The 16,597-nt window shown below is 50.8% G+C and overlaps 1 protein-coding gene across 9 annotated transcripts in view; it reads right to left on the bottom strand.

The window, feature by feature from the left end:
* The window catches only part of EPN2 (epsin 2), a 79,008-nt gene extending 62,411 nt beyond the window's left edge, over positions 1-16,597 (bottom strand). For 8 of the 9 annotated variants that reach the window (XM_034647431.1, XM_034647430.1, XM_034647429.1 and 5 more), the window contains exon 1: positions 16,503-16,597. The gene's annotated coding sequence lies outside the window, so the exon portion shown is untranslated. The remainder of the gene's footprint in view (positions 1-16,502) is intronic. The other variant, XM_034647432.1, reaches the window with a different exon arrangement.

The raw sequence follows: 16,597 nt of genomic DNA on the forward strand, positions 1-16,597 counted from the left end.
CTCCTAACCCTCTCACCTCTACCGCACGCCATGCACGGCCCTGAGCAGGTCTCCCTCCGATCACCAGGGGCAAAGGGAAGGGAGGGAAGAACAAGAAGCTATGAGACCCACAACTTGTGCAGCAAGGGTATCCTCAGCCCCAGCTCCCAGCCAGGCAGCAGCAGAGTGCTGGGGGATGAGGACTGATCGGACACAACCCAGTCTGCAGAGAGCTCATGTGACATGCCCCACGGGGAGCCGGGAAACACAGCCTGTACCCTACGATGGAAGCCCAGGTGTTGACCCGGCAAGGGGGTGGTGGTCAAGGTGGGCGAGCGGGCAGAGTGCACTCCGAGCAAAATGAACGGCTCCGTCCCCAGCGTGGCAAGTGGAGAGAGGAGAGCAAGGAGAGGTGAGGCCAGAAGAGAGCACGCGGGCCACTCAGGGATGGGCCCTGGATGCCTATGGCAGAGAACAGGGACTCTTCCTCCAGGCACTCGAGGGCGAGGGGAGGCCCGACCTCAGGACCCATCAGTGAGCAAGCTCGCCCGCCAGCAGCCCTCCTCGCCACCTTCAGCCCAGCCAGCTCTGTCCCTGGAGAACTAATGGGAAAAGCGGAAAACAAAACCTGCAAGTGAGGAGAGGATTTGGCCCTCAAAGGGGTGATACTCATTTGCCTGGAAATTTCCCTCTGAAGTGACTCAGTGCTCAAAAGATGACAAATCAACAAGGTAGTGCACTCTCTCGTCTTCAAGGACAACAGCAGCAAAACCATATTTCCACACGACCTCCCCCGGAAGGACAGCAACCTTAGCCCGACCGATTTAAATCATATTTCCATGAGCCTCACAGGGCAGTTTTTTTTAGAAATCTCATTTCTGAGAGCTCGATTCAGAAGCCAGGGGGTTACAGAATGAGTTTTGTCTCTTAAAGAAGACAACTTTCTCCTTTCCAAATTTTAAATGGATTTCCTTTTTCTTCCAATTTGAAAAAAACAACAACAAAACACCCCTTCATAATAGCTTTTAAATTTCTATCAAAAAGATTCCTTATACATCCACCAGCGGGTAGTGTGATGCAGCACACAGGTGCAAACCTCAAAGTGATGAGTCTGTCCCATGCCACCCGCCACAACCAGGCCCCGGGCAGGACGCAGCACAGAGCAGGGCCTGCCCTCCTCCCGGGATAGGCAGTCTTGTGGGAAAGCGGACATCTTTTCACTGGGGTTGGCTCAGTAACCAGCCAGGCGTGCGTAACACTGGTGGGCAGAGAATCAGGAACCTTCCCCCAGCGGGGGGAAACCACCTAACCCCTTTGCCTGTCCCCACGCGGCGCCAATGCCGCGGGCCCCAGAGGGAAATGACCAGACACTGACAGGTCGCGGGTCTTCCTGAACTGAACCAGCTGACCCACGACCTAGACCCGCTCTCTGGGCTGGATCAGAGTGAGCTGGTGAACCTCAGGCAAACACATTTCTTACGGAATTGGCCTGTGTCCTCTTCTGGGGACTTCTGAAGAGAAAGGCAGTCAACTGTGTGGTAAGAACAGGCCGCCACCCACCTCACCAACATCTCATTGTGGGCTCAGCATCACCAAAGGGAAAAGACACATTCAGCAAACAAAATAGCTGCCAACTTGACCACTGCTCTTCCCCAAGAATGGAAGACAGGAGTTAGGCATCGGGAAGGCCTACTCTCTCATGTACATCATAGATGGGGAAACTGAGGCCCAGAGAGGCAGGTCTGCCCCTCTCTGGCAGGCTCTGAAGCGCACGCAGTGCTCCTGGTCCTTGGTTACCTTGTCCAGCTCTGAAGTCCACCTGCCCGCTGACCACTTCCCGTCCATGCTTCCCCATCTCAGCACCAGCAGCCCCCGCCCATGGCCACCTTAATCAGCCCTCTCAATCAGGCAAAGCAGACAGTTCCCTTGTGGGCTCCCGGCGCCTCTGGGGGCTGCACACCCCACCACCCCCAGCAAGGGAGGAAGGAAGAAATCACAGGAAGTGCTGACCTCTTCCCACTGTGGCCGTTCAAGGGAAAGCTCTGGGCCATCCTGGTGATGGTCATACAGACCATCAAGACCCCCGGGTACTAAACAAACAGACAACTTAGAGAAAACAAACCAAACTACTAACAGCAGCTACAGTGACAAGGCCACAGGTCAAGTTTGAGTTTGGTCTTTCCCACTTCCAAACTGTCCTTGATGACCATTAACACATGCACCCTAAACATTCTCCGAGACTTAGGACAAAAAAAGAAAATCAGCCTGGAAATACTATATTGCAGATAGTCTATTCTGGTAGAGCGGACGGAGACACAATCAGAACTAAGCACAAACTAGGTCCCAAGCATGGGACGTCGGTCCTGAATGGCCCCAAAGCCCTGGTTACAAAGCTGTCCTCCCCCGAGGCAGGCCTGAGATCTTCAGAGTAAAATTCCAGCAGCTCCTCCCAACCCTGGCCCAGGAGTGAAGGCTTCTGCGGTGCTGGCCACAGAGAGAAGTCCCTCGGAGCTTTCCCACTGGTTCCACCAGCAGGAAAACCACTGGAAGCCACATAATCCTTTTTACTCAGCTTCTCTAAGCTGAAACCACCCTACTTTGGGGTGGCTGTCCTCCCAGACTCCATCCTTTTTGTCTATTTATCCCTGCCTTGTTTGGTAAACAACTATGAAAGGGCGTAAAATGGGCAGGTTCCCAACCCACACATGTGAATCTCTGGGGAGCTCTGGAAACATACTTAGGCTCAGGCACCCTCTCAGAACAATTAAAACAAGGTAGTGGGGCACGAGCACTGGCATTTAAAAAAAAGAAGCAGCAGCTCCCCAGGTGATTCTGACAAAGTATAGGACCCAAGTAGAGAACCACTGGCTTAGAGAAACACAGATCACAATGCAAAGCAAGTAAAGAAATCCAGGCAATAAGGAAAGAAAAGGGGCGGGAGGGGGGAGGCTGGGTTAGAACCCGAAGTACAGGCCACATTAGAGCTAGCACGAACGACTGACTTTGAGCTGAGCTTCCTGATGGCCAAAGCAAAGAGGATCCACACCGTCCACAAGACAGAAATAAAGCAGATTCACAGTTCTTCCTTGTCCTGGGACCTGAGATGAACGCCTCCCTGACACCCTCCAGAGGACACACATAGCATGATGCAACGAGAGCCCGTGCCACTTTTCACCCCACGGGGCGGCCCTTGTGAAGGGTACCCACCAGTCAGCAACAGACTTCCCAGGGCTGCCCTCTAACTCCTCGCTAGAAGTAAAAGCCTAACTAAAATCAGTGTCTACATGGACAACATGCTACCAAATCCATTTCGTTCTCCACCATGACGTACCTAACCTGCCACCCGGAACTCCAGCCCCTCGTCATGACAACACAAGGACAAAGACTCTGTTTACTGAGGTACAGAAATAAAGGAAGTGACTCATGAAAACACCAAGAACACTCAGTCTGTCCCCATAACACAGGAGGGGGCCAAGTGAAGCATTTCCCTCAATGCCAACACAGACAAAGGCCACCGCCCACCCACAGATCCACAGCTGTGGTCTCTCAGGTCTAAGAGCAGGGTCCCCCACCCCCCAGATGGCAGCCTGGTAAGCAGGCCGCACGGCCACCAAAACCAAAAAAATAGCAGAAGAGACCCCTGAGTCTCTTACACATAGTATACTTTTCTGTTACGTACAATTACTTCAGGAAGAAGTTCTTTGTTAAGTTGGTAAAATCAACAGATTCAAGAAGTAACCACCCTCCTGGGGCGCCTGGGTGGCACAGCGGTTAAGCGTCTGCCTTCGGCTCAGGGCGTGATCCCGGGGTTATGGGATCGAGCCCCACATCAGGCTCCTCTGCTGTGAGCCTGCTTCTTCCTTCTCCCACTCCCCCTGCTTGTGTTCCCTCTCTCTCTGGCTGTCTCTATCTCTGTCAAATAAATAAATAAAAAAAAAAATCTTTAAAAAAAAAAAAAAAACTTTAAGAAGTAACCACCCTCCTACCCCCTTATTCGTGACATTTTCTTTTCGATCCATGCATCGTATCAGCACATTTCAAAGTAAGCACTGACAAGGTAAAGTGGTAACTTTACTCACAATCACCAACAGTCGAAACCCAAATGTCCATTAACAGATGAACAGGTCTACAAAACTGTGGTCTAGCTACACAATGGAATACTATTCAGCCATAAAAAAAAATGACGCAGGTGACCCCATGGCTGAACCTGGAACACGCTATGCTAAATGAAAGAAGCCAGACACTGAGGGCCATATACATATGACACCGTGCACATGACACACCAACACAGGCAAATCCGAGGGGCAGAAAGCAGACTGGTCCTTTTTCAGGGGCTGGGGGAGGGAGGAATAGGAGGACACAGGTTTTCTTCTGGGGTGATGAAAAAACTCTTAACTATGCTGCAGTAATGATTGCACAACAGTGTAAATATACTTAATGCCACTGACTTCTTAACGCTGTGAAATGGTTAACCATGGTAAATGTTGTGTTACGTGTATTTTACAATAAAAACATTAAAATAGCAAAATTCTCATTGTTTCGGGATGCCTGGGTGGCTCAGTCGGTTAGGCATCCAACCCTTGATTTCGGCTCAGGTCATGTTCTCGGGGTCGTGGGATGGAGCCCCACACTGGGCTCCATGCTCAGCATGGAGTCTGCTTGGGATTCTTTCTCTCCCTCTCCCTCCGCCCCATCCCTGCGCTGAATGTGAACATTTACTTGCTCTCTCAAATAAACAAATTAATGAATTAATTAATTTAATTAAACCTTAAAAAAATATCATTGTTTGTCCCAACAGAAGTGCTAATAAAATCCAACCCACATTAAGATTTTGTATAAAGATGGATCATTATTCCACACGTGCAGAAAGTCAGCTTCAACCCCAGAGCATTCAAAAATCAAAATTACGACAGCTGGTGATCGGTCTTCTCTTACAAACACGTTTCCGAAGAGTCCGTACCTGCTAGTGATGCGTATCGAGGCACTTATCCGTGAAGTCAGTCTGGGATTTGCTTTGAAATAATCCAAGGGTGGGGGGGAAGGATCCTAGACAGGAGCAAGCTCCCTGAACTGTATTTATATGACTGAAGTTCTCCATAATGAAAAGTTTTGCTTTGTTTTCAAGTAGTTCCCGAATCTTCAATATTCTTGATAACGCTCTGAACAGGTCAAAGAAGTAGATACCCTTAGGCTGTCAAGTTCTGGTGGCTCCAGCTGGTGCCCTCCACCTGCACCCCACAGTTAAGGTCACTGGGGCAGGGCCGTCCCCAAGAGGCCACACAAAGGGCTCCTCAGAGAAGACCCAGAGCCCCAGCTCACACTGCCAGGCAGCAACACATGGAGTCATCTGACCTCGTCCTTCACACTGCAAACCAACACATCATCTAGGCCTCCAAGATGCCTGCCCAGAATTCAGCTATCAGCTAGGGTCAGGAAACAAGGAAATCTTTCACTGAAATGCCTTTAACAGAGCTATGGAACCCCCACCACCGCAGACAGAGCTCGCCTCCCAGCCCCAAGGAAGCAGGATGCAGCCAGGCTCTCGCCACATGCAATAGGTTAAAATTCCAATTGTCTGTCCACTTGTTTCTCCTCCTCCTCCTTCTTCCTCGAGAATGAGATGGGGTGGGAGGCCAAGCAGGTATCCCCCCCCCACCGCCGTTGTGTTCCCAGTATCTAGAAAAGTTCATGGCCTATAGTAGGTGCTCGACTAAATGTTTGTCACGGGATCCTGACTTTCGATGGATACTGCTCGTGGTGCATCATATATACTTGCTTCTCATAAATGCAGATGCAAGAAATCAAATGGAAGGCACCAGAATGTACTAGTGTTGGGTGCCAGGAAAGGAGAAGACCGGAGACAAGGAGTTATGGTACAAACAATACCACCTAAAATAGCATCAGAGATGCTTTGGAATGTAGAGCCCTGGGTCAGACAGAGGGGGGCATGGAGAGGAGGTGTGGGTGTGTGCCAGGCAGAGGAGGGTGTGAGACAAGTGTCTAAAGCAGGGAGGGCAACAAGGAGGGCATCAAACAGGGAGGTTGGCGAGCTCCACCACCCTGAACCCGAGATGCTGCCGTGACTAACGCTGTGTAAGGCCCTGGTCTCCAGAGCAGGGCCCAGGCAATGAAGGGAAATGAGGAGGCATCATGGGAGGGGTGGGGGCTGCAGAGAACTGGCACACGAAACCCCATCCAGAGATGGCGCCGACATTGGCGCTGACCCACTGTTGCCAGGCAACAGTGCAGGCCCCTGGCTGCCAAGTGTTCTGTTGTCAATGAAGCTCCAAGTCTGGATTGCTATGTAAGATCTCCTGATTTTCATGTTGGCGACTCTGGTAGACAGAATAATGGCCTCCCAAAGTCGTCCACATCCTAATCCCAGTTACTCGGCAAAGGGGAATTAAGGTAGCAGATGGGATTAAGTCTTCTAATCAGCTGACCTCAAAACAGGGAGAGGAGCCCGGATTATCCAGTGGACCCAACGTAATGGCAAGAATCCTTAACAGTAGAAATGGGGGGCAGAAAAGTCAGTGTCAGAATGATGCGGTATGAGGACAGGACTAGCTACTGCGACTCAAGAGGCCACGAATCAAGGAACGCAGACGGCCTCCAGAAGCTGGAAAAGGCAAGGAAACAGATCTTATCCCCAGGCCTCCGAGAAGGAACACAGGCCTGGCTACACCATGATTTTAGCCCCCTGAGACCTGTGTTGGAATTCTAACTGGTAGGACTTCTGTTTTAAGCCACTGCATTTGTGATCACTTGTTACAGCAGCCACAGGAAACTAATACAGCAACCAACTTTAATTCTTTTAAAAAGGACAGTAGAGCCCAAACAAAACACGCCTGTGGGATGAATGGGGTACGTGGACCACTTCTGTCCAGTCTACTCCAAAGAGAGTTGCGGGCGGTGCATCCCCTGGGTACTCAGTAGAGCCTGGCACAGCTCTCTGACATGCATCCCAGGGTTAACTACTAGGTCCCTTACCTTCACAGCCCGGTCATAAAATTTTCCAGGGATTTCTGGAGAGACAGAGCTGCTTGGGGCACCTAGCTGGCTCAGTGGGTAGAGCATGCAACTCTTGCTCTCGGGATGATGAGTTCAAGCCCCATTTGGGCGTAAAGCTTACTCACTCACTCGCTCACTCAATAAATAAATAAGAGCTGCTTGAGTGTAAGTGTAAGGAGTTCCATTCCCAACGGACCTGTCAGCCACATTACCGCAGTCGCAGACAGATGCAGACAGGGCCCAGACCTCACCCTAGGACCTGAGAAACTGGCCTAAGTAGAGGGTGGAAGGGGTGAGAAACCTCAACTCCAGCTTCTTCTGCAAACAGAGACGTGAGGGCTTTTCAGCTCCCGGGGGAAGCCTCCAGGCCCTCCCTGCCAGCCACCCACAGGGCACTCTCTTGCTCAGTGACTCCCCAGCACCGACAGCAATGAGATCACTTTGGGTTTTTTTTAAGCAGCAGAGGAATACTTTTCAAAGGACCTCTTTTTAGTTTCCCACGTTCAGAGCGGAGCAGAGCTGCTCTGATCAGAGGCAAAGTGGAGGACCAGAGCACTGCCCACTCAACCACCAAAAGGTTGTGTGAAAGCCACGTCCTGACTCAGAGCCCCGCTCAGCCGCATATCCAGCCCGTCCTCCTCCACACCCGCCCTGCTCAGCCCGAGCCTGCCCCTGCCCCTGCCCCTTCGGCCTGAGCACAGCGCTGCTCTCTGGCCCCGAGGCCTCTCGTCAGTGTCCCCCGGAGCTCCCACTTTTCCTTCAAGACTCTACCTACCTATCATCTGCTCTGAAGTCTTCTCTGACACCCCGATTCACTCTCCGTATCTGACACCACTTTTTAACCTCCCTCCCTGGGCTGCCATTACTTTTCTGTCAAGAGCCACTCTCTGCAGACCATGAGCTACTCGAGGGCAGGAACTCACATCTCATCACCCATGCATCCCCAACCTATAGGGCATTAGGACATATGTGCTCAATAAACACTAAAGATGGAATGAATTGAACTATAAGCTAATTTTTTTTCTGAAAATTTCACAAATTATGATACGGTGATATGCATTAAATGCGCCGGGTAAAACCTTCCTTCTAACGTTCGACTAGCAAGGTGAATCCGCCTCAATCGGGTACTCTGGACCCCAACTATCTTTGATAGAATTACTTTGAAGAAATATAGTTTTAAGGTTTATAAGTAGTGTTTGCTGCAGTCATTGCAACTAGAGGCAGAGGAAGGAATCTGGCTCGCAGGCTTGAAGGACCAGGTAAGAACCCGCTGTGCCTGCTCCGTAGGCCTGGCTGAAAATCCGGGGGAAGGAGGATTACCAAATGGTTGGGGCACAATCTCTTCTCCTGCCTTCACCTGGTTTATACTCTGGGCTACACCAGCCCCCCTTGGCAAAGGAGCTCAAAGGCAAACCTCAGCACCCTCGGACAGGGTCACTACTCCCTGGCACGATTCCTTCTCTGGTGCCCCCTCCCTCTTTCCCGGAGCTGGTCCTCAGTCACTCTACAGTAGCTCAGGGCCCAACACCCCATATCTCATCACTGCACAGGCTTCTGGCTCCCATTTTTCTCCCACCTTCTAATCCCTGACACTCCCAGAGGCTCCCCTGCACACACAGTTCATCTTGTCAGCCCACACAAACCCTGAAAATCATCTGGGGCACTTCTAAAAAAAACTATCGGCTCTCCCTCCGTGGTCTGGGGTGGGGCCCCATCACAGGCATTTTTAAAAAGCTTTCCAGGCCATGTGACCTGCAGGTGCAGCCAAGGATAAAAACTGTAGGCTTGCAGGCTGTCCCATCCACACTTCCCAGCCAGCACCAGGGCCTCCAGGGCACCTGCCTCTCCCCAAACAGACCTGGGCTCCAGGACCTCCCTTCGCGCTGACACGCACCTTGTGCTGTTTCTGGAACTGCGACCTATCCAGTCCCACCAACCTGCCCGGTCAGGCCCTGCCACAGGGCCCCTCCCCAAACACTTGCGCTCCCTACTGCCAACACCAGCAAATCCCAGGGCCGCTGCCTCATTAGAGGCCATGGCCATCCGGCCACCTTAGTCCTCACTGTTCCCAGCAGGCATCCACCATGCAGAACTGCTTCTGTGTATGTCGGGTGCCCCAGCCCACCCCAAGCTTTGCCCCCTGCTGTTCCCATCTGAAATGCCTTCCCATCTGTCTTCTGTACCCGGACCCTGTTCCCGGTCCTTTGAGGTCCACCTCAAACCCTACCTTCTCCCTGACATCTTTCCTGACCCTTCCAGATTCTTCTCCATTCTCGATGCCCTGACAAAGAATCAAAATCACAGCTCAGCAAACCACCAGCTTCTAACTGTCTCACAAATGTTAACTTTGTCTTCTCAATCGGTGGCAGGAAATATGGCATTTCATTTACACCCATCGTTTTGACTAGAGACCACATGTTGCATATTTTCCAGGCCAACACCAACCTCAAATATTCTGCTCTAATGTCATGAAATTGTCCTTGATTTGGTGCCCATACATCTACATCAGCTGGACTGCCTCTCCTAAAGTGGCATCAAAATTATTCCCCTTGTCATGTGTTTCCCAAATTTTTGGACCCAAAGTACAGTCATTACACCCCAGGACAGCAACAGATACCAAACGGGCACTCACGGAGAGGTCGCTTTCAAGTAAAAATCTGACTTTTCAGGCCATCACTAGTACTCCACTGCTATGACTTTTGGGGGGAGGGAGGCAGGAGGGGAAGGGGGCAGACTCTGAATAGCCAACTTCTAGCTCTCATGCTTGATTCACTTCAGCCTTAAAGAGTTTACAAAACAACAAATTTGAGTCCAAACCTCCAGGGCCTCCCGAGAGCACAAGAGCACGCAGGGCAGGTACTGACACATAGCTGTTTACCATTCCTTGGCTTGGGAGCTGCAGGCAATTTGCAAACCTTGGGAAAGTGATCACACCCCAACCTCCACATACCCTGTTAAGACCAGAAAAATCACCCAGTTGCTGTAAGTCATATGTTAATTGCCTCCTGAGGAAGGAGACACTTTATATTTTTATTTATAGAACTTTTTAAGACTATCGAGTTCTTCCGTAGGAACTTGATCACGTTTTAACAACAGCATTAACCGGGATATTCTTTTAGTCCTTAATTCCCACGTGTCATGTTCACAGAGCCAATGTGCAGAGCTTCACGATTACAGAGTAAAAAAGAAATGAGCCCTTTCCTCAGAGCAATTTGGGCAATTATTTTAACACAGTTTTGCAAACACAAAAACCCTTCCCAGCCCACACAGACTTCCTCCCCAGCCAAGCCAGCTGGGGTCCTCCCAGGTCCCTGCTGTATGCAACCAGGCAGACTGAGGTCTTTGAATTTACTTCTGTGGCCCCGACGACGAGGAGGTGAGGGGCTGTCGCAGAAAGAGCTTCATGAGGCTCCCAAACCCGGTAGGTATGGGACTGGCTGGCTGCACGTGAACAAGCCTAACCCCTCTGAGCCTCAGTCTGCTGGGCTGTGAAATGCATACCTCCCAGGGTGCTGAGGCGGCAGCAAGGCAACGGGAGCACCTGGCACGGCTGCAGAGTGAGGCAGTGGAAAAACTGTGGTTTTGAATCTGTCACAGGTGGCAGCAAATACCAGCTGGGGTAACTTACTGGCTGTGTGGCCTGAGGCAGGTTGCTGAACCCCTCTGCGCCTGAGCTTTTGCATTGCAAAAAGAGAAACAGTGACCTTGCAGGATCATAATGAAAATTAAATTAAATATTGTGCCTAAAAGGAGTAGCATATGGCCTGGCACACAGGAGACATTCAAAAACTGTCAGGGTGCACGCACAGCTCTCTCTCTCACACACGCACACACACACAGGTTTGGTTTTGACGGACAAGCTGATGATTACTATTGGTGGAAAACAACTCCCCCCCGCCACTGTAAACACCAAAGAATATTAAATCAATCTGAACCATTGGAGGGAGGAGCAGTGACTTCCATTAACACCAGTGCCCATCCCTAATGGCCTCGTGGGAGTCGGCCTAGTGCCCTGCCCTTTCTCAGCTGCATTTCTAAAAAGCCTTGACAGTGAACATCTTGTTGATGTGTGGGAACGACGAACCGGCTTTCCTAACAGAATCCTAGATTTACTGCCCCTCCGAAGGGCATTGATGTCTCACAGCCCCTTCATGAAGGAACACATCCCGACTAACTCACACAGTGATGATGCCTGGGACCAGAGTCCCAATTCTGATCACGTAAGAACAAAAGTGAAAACATCTCTTTGACAAACCAAACTCCCTTCCCAAGGGTCATGCCATCATCTTCTGAGCAATTCGGGTGCATTTCAGAGGCAGAGAAGCACCTCTGTGTTTGAGTGTCCAGGAAGAGTCAGGAACTCCCTTTGTATTCAGTCCTCTGGGCCAGGGTCCCCAGATCTGGTTCCCGCGCCAGAAGTATCAGTAGCACCTGGAAACTGACCGAAAATGCACATTCTCGGGCCTCACCCCAGACCTACTGAATCAGACACTCTGGGGATGGAGGCCGGCAATGTGTCTGACAGGACTTCTGGGTGATTCCAACGCACGCTTGGAGTCTGAGAAACACCAGTCTCTTCTGCAAGATGGTTATTATTAGCCCCACTTCAGAGACGAGGAAAACTCAGCTCAGTGATGAGAGTGTTCAAAGCCACCCAGCCAGGAGACCAATTTGTACCCACATCTGATTCCAAAGCCAGTTCTCACATGGCCTCTGTAGCCAAATTGTCTGTACCATTTGGTGCCCTCGCTCCTGAGCCACCGGGGTGCGACGATGACATTAGCTTAAGAGGGGTGGGAGTGAGAGGAAGGATGAGGCCTGCACTCAGAAGTGATTAATTATAGATGCTTTTAAATCCACATCATGCATCAGCCCTAGACGGTCAGCCATCCCTCAGGACGAGCCTGCTTTTTCCCTGCTCCATTTAGCAGCGGGGCTGCCATGAAGAGAAGTGGGGGAGGGAGTCCCTTCATTTACAGCTCTCTGTGCACCCGCTGCCTAGCACTGCTTTGAATCGAGAGAGAAGGAAGTTACCTGTTCTGTCTCCAAGGCGCTTCAAAGTGCAGCCTTGACCCACAGGAAGGCTTTTCGGTGCCCAGGCACAAAGGTTCCAGTACCTGGGGATGCTGGGAATGAGTCACCAGAAAGAATCCAATGCATGTACACGGAGCATTTTAACAACGTTGCAGATCTGGTTCAAAGGAGGCAGGCCTTTTTTTTATCTAACCCTAAATCTGCCGTCTGTCAGTTCAAGTGGTTCATTAAACTCTTGACATTCAACCCACAGCGCTCTCACAGATCCTAGGTTAGAAAAAAGAAATCTCATTCACCATTCCTAGCCTTCTACACAGACTTGGTGGAGATTTTCAAGATTGCAAGTTTACCCTATAATTTAAATGAGTACACCTAACACTGAAGGTCTTTATACAGGACCTGTTGGGGTAGGAAGCCAGGTTTGGGAATCACACAGACCTTGGTTTGACTTCTGGCTGTGCCAGTTCCTCACAGTTACTTAACCTCTCTGGGCCTCCGTTTTTCCACTCACAGATGAGTGGGGTAACCCCATGTTACATGGTTGTTGGTTGGTTGTTGTTTTTAAAGTAGGCTTCACGCCCAGTGTGGAGCCCAATGTGGGGCTCTAACTCACGACCTTGAGATCAAGACCTGAACTGAGATCAAGGATAGGACACTTTTTTTTTTAAAAGATTTTATTTATTTATTTGACAGAGATAGAGACAGCCAGCGAGAGGGGGAGCACAAGAAGGGGGAGTGGGAGAGGAAGAAGCAGGTTCACAGCAGAGGAGCCTGACGTGGGGCTCGATCCCATGACTCTGGGATCACGCCCTGAGCCGAAGGCAGACGTTTAACCGCTGTGCCACCCAGGCGCCCCAAGGATAGGACACTTAACAGACTGAGGCACCCAGGTGCCCCTGTTGTTTTCCTATGTTATATGTTGATATGAAGACAAAATGAAATTACATTAAAAAAAAAAAGTCTGCTGACACAACTTTGCATTTCAAGACATAAAAAAACTTAACCACATGACAGGAAAATAGATCTAGTGAAAAAGTCCATAGATGGGTTACACAGAATACACTGACTTAAGGGCCCCGACACTTATTTCACTCTATTTGTTTTTCTAAGTTTCTATTTTTAGGCACCCTGGACAAGCTAAATCAGACCAAAGAAAATTCCATTGACAAAGTTATCAGAATGCTTGTCAATCTTCAAAAACTCAACAGATGGACATAAACAGTCACTTCACAATGCAGCTGACAAAAACAAAATGTGCTCTCTCCCACCCTCGACAGCCTTAGTTACATCATCCCATGGCACTCAGTCCACTGTCAACTTGCCTTGAAGGAAGTCTCCTCATCTCTGTGAGACTTGGTTTCTCAAATGAGCTGGGAGGTGTTAAGAATATTTTCGCTTCCAACAAACCCGTTCGAATCCCAGCCCCATCACTTACTAGCTGTGTGACTGAAGCCTCTGGGTCTCAGTTTCCTCAACTGCAGAAGAGGGATAATATATAATATGCCTGTGGCTGATGACACCCACATGTCACGTAACATGACATACCCATATGACGTAGGACTGCTGGCCCAACAGCAGTGGTTTTGGCAAGAGCAAGACAGAACAGGGAAGCCTGTACTGGGTGATCAAAAGAAGTTTGCTCCTTGGCGCCCAGACTACTCACTCACATCCCAGACCTGTACTGGGCACCCACCACGGGTCAGGGACTGAGGAGGGACTGAGGAGGGACTGGAGAAGTAAACAAAGACTGTCCTCGAAGACGTCACAGCGCCACAAGAGCTCCATATACAGACACCACGTGATAAAGTGCTCCAAAAGATTGGGGGAGGTGAGGCTTGGAGAGAAGAGTTTGAGGGACCCCAACACTGGTGGAGTTGGCCGGCAAAGGCTTGACAGAAGATGTTTGTTTAAACTGAACACATGAATAGAAAGTTCAGCAGACAAATGGGGGGCGGGGTTTGAGCTAGAAAATTCCTCATATCCCCCCAACTTCAAGTTCCCCAAATGCAAGCCCTTTCATTTCTGCAAGGCTCAGGATGGCCAGGGACTCCCACCATGAAATGACAACCACCACAGTCATCCATGCCCCATCAATCCGACAGGAAGGTTCTGGAAGAACTACTGCCAAAAAGCCTTAAAAACTTTAATGTGTTTCCCAAGGGTATGAAAATGACAGTTCCATGCATGAAAATCTCTTGGCACTTTAGTCCACAAAGAACTGGAAGCAACCCTCTTCCCAATGAAATCTTAAAAAAAAAAAAAAAGCAAGCCCACTCTTTAAGTTCAAGAAGACCCAAGCCATTAAAACAAATCGAAGTCCTAAAAACCCTTCATCTACTTTGGAGCGCTCTTACCAGAATCCCAACTCCTAGGAAATCTGCACCTTACCATGGAAGACAGATTAAGAGGCATCAATTATATTTCTACAAGAGCTTTTTTACAAGAGATGGGTCATTTTCAAGGCTGCATACACCAAGCTAGATATCACCACTTGCAAGTTACGTTTCGCACATGGGCCACCGTGTTTGACACAACACACCTTGCTGGGAGAGAGTTCTCCACCCTCCCCGTCTGTCAAACTCAAGGTTCAAGGAGGCAAAAAGCCTGTGTAAACCACGAGATATCAGTACATCCCACAGGACCATCCAAACTTGCTCCTGGTCCAGGGCCCTGGGGATACAATCCTGAATTGTGTCTTAGAATAATTTGCACTTTACCCAACTCTTAACTAGCCACTATCTATCTCATTCGAGGCTTACAGAAGAAAAGCCCAGGGGTAACATGACCAAACCCATATTAAAACTAAAGAAACCAGTAAGCTTTAAAAATATAAAAGTATAAATACAGAGACAGAAAAGAGCAGATCTTGGTCCCTTCTCCAACACCATCACTGATTCCAAATACAATCACTGGAACAAGAACAAGTCAGAAAAAAAACTGTAGTCCCTTCTGAGGTTCATTTAAATACAGATGAAAACTTAATTATCAGTGCAAACTCAATCACTGCTGTGCAGGATTCAGGATATGATTTTGCCAGCACCTATCATCTGGTATCTAGAGCTACCAAGATGTACATGTTTTCTGCCAAATCTTCATTATCTTACATAATTGGGAGGGGGGGTAATTAAAATTCACCTTTTTCAATCGTTTTAACCTCCTGTTCCAACCTCTTCTTTCACAGGGCATTTTTGGAGGTAGAAAGGAAAAACTCATACTTCACATCTTTTCCTGCCCATTATCTTGTGTGAATGTTAGAAATAAAAGGGGGAAGGGGGTGTTATCCTGAGCATCTCTCTAAAAAAAATCCTAAGATATGTGGAGAGAGCACCCTGGAGACCAAGCTCCTGGCTTTGGCAGTGACACAGTATCACTGCATGACCTTGGGCAAACAACTGCATCTCTGGACCTCAGTGTCCCCCATCTGAACCCCAATATGGTCAAGCCTCGTCCTCTCTTAAAAGCACAGATTTCAGATGTGTCCCCAGGACAAAACAGTGAAGGGACCCCAGGCCGTGCCCCTGGGCGGCGGAATGGACTTTCACAGGCCCCTGCTGGGGTTTCCGGCGAGAGCAAGCTGCCCTCACACTCCCTAACCCCCGCCCCCCAAGCCACTGGGCCAACTTCAGGTCGCAAACAAAAACCTGTTGGCACAGACTCCTCTAGGAAGGGCCAGCCTCTCCCAACGCGCTCTGCTCAGGGGGAGCCGCCCCAAGGGGAAAGAGAGGGTCTCCTTGAAGAGGCCGGCCCCCACGCACCCATTCACCCACCCGGATTAGCCGAACGGGACCGCCGGGCGGGGTCTCTGCCATCCCACGCGGAACAAAAGGCAGCTGGAGCCAGGCTCTGCCGCCCCCGTCCCCGCTGTGCTGTGGGGGTCGGGGTGGGGAGGCAGAACCTGGTCCCTGGGGAGGGAAAAGGGCCCCGCTCCAGCCCGAAAGAGAGGGGGGGACAGGACGGGATCCTGGACAGAGAGGACCCCTCCCCCGATTCCTGGAGGAAACAGGGGCTGGGCTGTGCATGGGGGCGGGAGGGAGATCGGGCTCGGCTCGGGAGGAAAGGGGCTCCTGGCCCGAGGAGGGGAGGAAAGTGCTCTGGGGAGGCTGGGCGGGGTTGTTCCAAGCTGAAAGGTAGAGGATGAGGGCCTGGAGGGGGCTCCTGGATCTGGGGTGGGAGTAAGAGGAGCCCCTGACTCCGAGGATGTAAACGGAAGACCCCCCGATAGGGAAATGGGGGGGTCCTTGCAGCGGAAAGAGGGATCCAGATGGGGAGGGGGCTGTCCTCCAGCCCGTGGGGCGGGGCCTGGTTGGAAAGAAAGGGGTCCACCTGAGGTGGGGACTTAGCTGGGGCAGCTGGGGTGCATGCTCTGGGGGGCTGACTGGAGGGGAGCCGCGCCGAGAGAGCGTCCGCGCCCTGGGGAGGGGAGGGTCCGCACCCCGGGGCCCCGCTCTCGCCCCCCGAAGCTCGTGGCCCCGGCTCACCTCCGCTCCTCCGAGCCTGCCTGGGTGCGCGGCTGTGGCCGCGGGTAACGCTGGGGAGGCGGGAGCGACCGGAGCCTGCGGAGCCGCCGCAGCAG

The sequence above is a fragment of the Ailuropoda melanoleuca genome, chromosome 17, assembly GCF_002007445.2.
Source record: "Ailuropoda melanoleuca isolate Jingjing chromosome 17, ASM200744v2, whole genome shotgun sequence".
Lineage (NCBI taxonomy): Eukaryota > Metazoa > Chordata > Mammalia > Carnivora > Ursidae > Ailuropoda > Ailuropoda melanoleuca.